Source organism: Coenobita brevimanus, chromosome 3 (genome assembly GCF_032717465.1).
Source record: "Coenobita brevimanus isolate Jiangsu-jjx chromosome 3, ASM3271746v2, whole genome shotgun sequence".
NCBI lineage: Eukaryota > Metazoa > Arthropoda > Malacostraca > Decapoda > Coenobitidae > Coenobita > Coenobita brevimanus.
The window spans coordinates 1,886,154-1,892,819 of record NC_136956.1 but is presented as its reverse complement, the minus strand read 5'-3'; positions in this window follow the sequence as shown (position 1 = coordinate 1,892,819).

Below are 6,666 nucleotides of genomic sequence, written 5' to 3'. Positions count from 1 at the left end.
TGTGTCATTCTGTATGCTAACTAAATGATGTGAGTTGGTAAGTTAAGTTTATAATTGGATAAGGATGTAGATGTGAGGATAATATGTTAAGTACCTAACTGTGAGTACAACCATAAGTGTTATATTGTTTCTCCTGCCAAAGTGTCCTAACATAGAAGTGGCCTATTTTTATCTAATGTTTATTTTATATGGCATGTCTTGTAGCCCTTGTCCATATATTCCTGTCTCCTGCTGTATATGCGGCCCTTTGTTGTTCTGTATCGTTAACCACTTTTTATTCTTTGTTCTTTTTTGTTAACCTCGTTATTCTTTGCTGTTCTTTCATTAACCTCTTGTTATTTTGTTGTTCTCTTGTTAACCTCTTTTTTTTTTTTTTTGTTCACTTTTATTAACCTCTCGTTATTCTTCGTTGTTCACTTTTATTAACCTCTTGTTATTCTTGTCCATATATTCCTGTCTCCTGCTGTATATGCGGCCCTTTGTTGTTCTGTATCGTTAACCACTTTTTATTCTTTGTTCTTTTTTGTTTAACCTCGTTATTCTTTGCTGTTCTTTCATTAACCTCGTGTTATTTTGTTGTTCTCTTGTTAACCTTTTTTTTTTGTTGTTGTTGTTCACTTTTATTAACCTCTCGTTATTCTTCGTTGTTCACTTTTATTAACCTCTCGTTATTCTTTGTTATTCACTTTTATTAACCTCTCGTTATTCATTGTTCACTTTTATTAACCTCTCGTTATTCTTCGTTGTTCACTTTTATTAGCCTCTCGTTATTCTTCGTTGTTCTCTTTTATTAACCTCTCGTTATTCTTCGTTGTTCTCTTTCGTTATCCTCTTGCATTTCATTTCATAGCCCGAGCCCTAACTACTGGGGAAGTAAAATTCCTAAGTACAAAATATTTAACATTTTATTGATTCAAAATTTGTATATACATGTCTTACAAGCAATATGTGCTCAGGCGGAAATGACATACAGGTGTGATAAAGATAAGTAAAGCATTACCTGTTCTGAAGTCCTCTTAGTGTAGAGTCTGTAATAAAATGGAAATATTAGTAACCTGAAATAAAGAGAAATGAAATTAATGGAAAGGAAGACTCATTCACGCTGATGTGCAGGGGTGGGGTGACCTGGCCAGCTCCAGCTGCACCTCCACCAGGGTGTCTGGCCCAGTCACTCACCCCAGGCATCAAGGTGGAGCCCAGTGAGTGGAGGGTGTGGCAGCAGCAGCAACCACACCCTCCCCTCACCAAGTCCACCAGAGCACTGAGGGTGGTGGTGGTGGTAGGGGTATATGTGTGGTGGGTTACACACATATATCCCCACCACCACCACCACCACCACCAGCCCCTGATGGTGGTGCTGGTGGTGGGAGTGTGTTGTGTAGGTATGTATGTATGTGGTAGAACTAAGTCTCCACGCACATAAATACTGAACACACACTCCCACCACCAGCACCACCACCACCATCTTGGCTGGGGTGAGTGACTGAGTCAGAGCACCCTTGATGGAGGTGTGGGGGGGGGGGGACCCACTGGAGCTGGCCAGGTGGGGGAAGGGAAAGGCGATAAAGCTGGGAGAGGAAGAGAGAAGCGATGGGTTGGGGCCGAGATGGAGACAGATTGCCCCGCCGGCAAAGCCAACCCCGTATAATCCCGTTAGGGATTGGGTAATCTGGCCCTATCTAAACCCCTGCCCATCCCTCCCCTCTCCCCCTCCCAGCCCTTCCCCTTCCCCCACCACCCCTGCACATCATGGCTTATATTCTCATTGGTTAAGGACACTCCCTACCACCTCCCCCTTGCCATATTATTTATACATATTAACACCTAAGTATTTTATAGGTGTAATATGCAAAATATATCATTAGACAAGAGGTGGTAGTGAGTCCCTACACCAATGAGAATACAAGCCACACACACACACACAGAAGGAGAGAAAGAGAGAGGATAGAGAAGAGGTGACCCCTGGGCGGCCACTCCTGGGATGCTGCGTCGGGCCACAGATGGAACGAGGGAGGAGAGGTGGAGGAAGATAAGGAGAAAGGATGGGGAAGGAGGAAGGTAAGGAGAAAGGATGGGGAAGGAGGGAAGGACTAAGGGAAAGTATTGAAGTCTGCAGCCACCTGAAAAGAAAAGAGAAACTGTCGGTACAAATGCTGAGAAACTGAAAGTAAATCTAACAAGCAAAACTAAAGTGATGATTACTACAGTTACCCCTTCAGCATGAGTATGATATTTTATTCTTGCTATCTATTAATTCAGTTTTGGAGAATTACCTTGAACTGGATGAGATAAATATAGATAGATACTGGCAATAACAGTTATTGACTGATACAGACAGATATATAGATTGATACTGACTATATTAACATTCTCAGCAAGAAAATTCCAGTTGAACAAGATGATGTAGAATTCCAAGAATAAAACTGAAAGGTAAGTCATTGCACTGGATGAGATAGATACACATACGTAAAGGCTAGATACAGAGAGAGAGAGAGAGACTACATTAACACCTTCACAAGAAAATCTGCCTTGAGTTGCATAAAATGATGTATCGATAGCAAGACTAAAACTGGAAGGTAGGTCACTGCAGTGATGGAAGCAACACTACAGTAGGAACATTAACAAGCTCCTGACACACAATATCTCAAAGGGATGGAAAGATGCAACACAGTGTTCCTTAGGGCATCCCAGCACCTCCTCCATAGCAATACATTATCCCTACTCGCTTCTGTGCTACTTATACCAGTCTAATATCAAGATGCTTTACATAACATACCCTATCTCTCCATCTTATCCTCAGTCTACCCCTGACCCTCCCCCAGCCTCCTCCTCACTCACACACACTCCTTGTCAGTCTCTCTCTCTCCATCCTTACCATATGGCCAAACCATGACAGAATATTTCTCCTAATGCTTTCTAACCCATTCATAACAACACTTTCACTTCCTCATTTGCATGTCTATCTGTGTGTGTGTGTGTGTGTGTGTGTGTGTGTGTTTATTATTCTATCTATCCATTTGTCAGTCTGTCTATACCAGGGGTTCCCAACCTGGGGTAAATTACCCCAAGTGGGGTAATTTGGTCTTTTGTGAAGGGTAATGGGGGAGGTAACAAAAAAAAAAAAAAAATCTACAAATCATACCAGTTATGATAGACTTTCAGACCTATACTAAAATTCAGAGATGAATGTTTAAAGTCATGTTTATTTGGTATCAGTGTTAATAATAAAAATAAATTACTCCTTGCAATAACTCTCTTGGTTTTAGCCTAACCTTTAATTAAGTCCTACATTCAAACTAAAATCTAGGCATCAAAATGTTAAGCAGCTAAAATGCAATTGTGGAAACATAAGCAATGAGGGGTAATGAGTGAAGGGAGGTGTGGAAAATGGGGTAATGGGTAAATAAAGGCTGGGAACCCCTGCTCTATACCTATGTCTCTAGCTGTCTGTTTGTATCTATCTATCTACATTTGTCTGTCTGTCTACTGATGTATTTAGAGTGTACTGATTCCAAACCTCAATAAATTATCTACTGCAGCAAGAACAGATTGAAAAAGCAAATCAGTAACTTAGAATGACACACTTAACTAACATGGCCTAAAATTGCTATCTCTCTCTCTCTCTCTCTCTCTGTGTTGCTAGTCATGAAGAAGTGCTAGGGTAAGGATGCAGTGGAATGAACAGCTTAATCTTAAACACTACAGTATACTCTCTTCACTCTAACTTGGCTTAAAATTGCCCTCTCTCTCTCCCTCCATCTTGAATGCTTATAAAGTAACATGAGTAGGCTAGTCACAAAGAAGTGCCATGGCAGGGTTGTAGAGCCATAGCAGTGTCTTTGCAGTGAGGTCCATATAAATAAGGTAAAACATAAGGATAACACTTGATGCTGTTAGTGTAGAGAGTATAACCACAAAAGACATATAAAGCTTACCTGTATGCCATTTCCTTTGCTATATCCAGCCACTGAGCACATATTGCCTTCATTAATAACAAAATTAGTCACATTATAACAATATATCAAAGGAGTATACTTGTGTAGGTATGTTGCTTAGAATGTTGACTGGGAGGGGAAGGGAAGGGTGAAAAATAAAATATATAGCTATGACTGATTCTTGGTGGGGATGAAAAGTTTGTATTGTATCGTATCATTAATAAAAAGGCTCCAACATGCCTCCATACGTCGGCCGTGGTCACCACACATTGCTCGATGTCTGACAGCTTCCCTACTCAGTCTCTTATCCCTGAGATCACACTCTACAACCTTGACCCAGATCTTTTTCAGTCTGCCTCTCACAAGCCTACCCCCAACATTCACACTTCTCACTTCCCACACCCAATTATCATCCCCCATCCTCTCCACATGCCCAAACCATCATGATCTACCCATCACCACAACACCAATACACTCCAGTCCTATCCTTCCTCTGCAACCATCTCAATCTGTCCCTCCTCATCACAGCACCAATACACTCCAGTCCCATCCTTCCTCTCAGCTCTTCAGTTGTAAACCTAGCCCTCCCCCCCAAGCACACATAGGGACGCACTGCTCATCCACCTAAGCATTGTCATTTCTGTATATATGAGCCTACAAATATCCTCTTCCTTTACTGCCCAGGTCTCACTACCATACAGCATTAAACTCCTAACACATGCTACATACAAAGACCTCTTTGCACAGAGGGAGAGGCAACAGCTCCCTGAACTTCTTCCAACCACTTCTCACCCTAGCCACAGAGCTGCTCCAGCCCCACCTGCAGCACACAACATGTCTCCCAAATAACAAAACTCTTCCACACACTCAAGAGACTCACCAGCAAGTTCAACCCTTTTCACGCCTGACAATCTCCACCTGCTCTCCCCAACATGCCATGCACACAAAATCAGCATTATCTTGCAGTCTACCTCTAATACCACCACATCTCTTGTGCACCCACATATCACAGACACCACACAAGATGGAATTACTTCCCACACCCCTGTGGCAAACCAAACATGGCCACTCTCCCTCTTCTTTGACAGTACTGCCACCAACCCTAGATATCATCACTTTTGTTTTATCTGCATTTACCCTTAAACCCTTGTGCCCCATACCAACTCTCCATTTCCTATGTCTTTCCTCCATACATATGATGCTAAGAATGTTGAGAAGGAGGGGGGGGGGGTGAAAATTTACAAGAAACACAAAATAATGTAAAAATACGAATGATTCTTGAAGGGTGGGTTTGAAATCTTGCACTGGGGTGTGGGTCAGCCATCTGCTGGAGAGGAGAGGAACCCGAAGGAGTGCTGTGGTGGTGGTGGTGGTGGTGGTGGTGGTGGTGGTGGTGGTGGTGGTGGTGTTGCTGCAGTCAGTACCTGCGAAAAGATTAATATAAGTTTACACACATATACATATACAATACATCCTGGTCATCATCATCATCATCATCATCATCCAGACCTCCTTTCCCACCCTAGGGCAGGATGAGGAGTAGCAATGTCCATGCAGCATACATTACTATTATTATTATTATTATTATTATTATTATTATTATTATTATTATTATTATCATTATTGTTATTAATGTCCAGATATCCATGGGCAAGGAGACCAGCCTCACTTTCCCCTGAGTGGCAATGTGAGGAAAGAAATAAATCCACGACCACCCCTTGGATGCAAACCCACGCAGGCCCTACTGTATCTGTGAAGCCCCCTGACCCACTAGACCACCATACGCCATTTGGTTATATGGTTACCACCCAGCGTAGTAAAAAGATGCCTGGGTTATTATATAGTACACCTTCTGGGTTGACATTCAGTGTAGAGTCAGTGGATGGATGGCAATGTTATAAAGTACAGTAAAAGTTAACACTCTCTTGATGTGAAGGTGACTGGATGCATCAGGAGAATTACTCACATATGGTTTGGTAATTTGGAGAGGATGGAGAATGAGAGACTAACTAGAAGAGCGTATGAGTGAGGTGGAGGGATAGAGTGGAAGGGATGGAGGGTGAGAGACTGACTAGAAGAGTATTTAAGTGAGGGGGAGTAGGTGACCAAGGATGAGATGGAGGGATGGAGAATGAGAAACTGACTAGAAGAGCGTATGAGTGAGGTGGAGGGATGGAGTGGTGAGGATGGAGAATGAGAGACTAACTAGAAGAGTGTATGAGTGTGGTGGAGGGGGAGACCAAGGATGAGATGGAGGGATGGAGTGGAGAGATACTTGAGACAGGGGTATGTGATGTGGAGGGAGGGCAACCAAATGGCTTAGAACAGGGGAACATGGAGGTGATTTGTTTGTGGCCACCCCTTATGAGATTATGGCATCTGGCTATAGATAAATAGACAGATTAAGAAATACATAGACAGACAGACAGACAGAAAGACAGACAGATACATAAATACTCAAGATGGGCAGGCAGGTAGATAGATTGATAGATAGATAGACAAATAAATACACAAGATATGTAGACAGGCAGATAGATAGATAGACTGATAGATAGACAGACTGATAGATAAATAAATACACAAGACAGGTAGACAGACAAATAGATAGATAGACTGATAGACAGACAGACTGATAGATAGATAAATACACGACAGGTAGACAGGCAGATAGATACATAGACAGACAGATAGATAGATAGATAAATAAATACGACAGGTAGACTGAGACAGA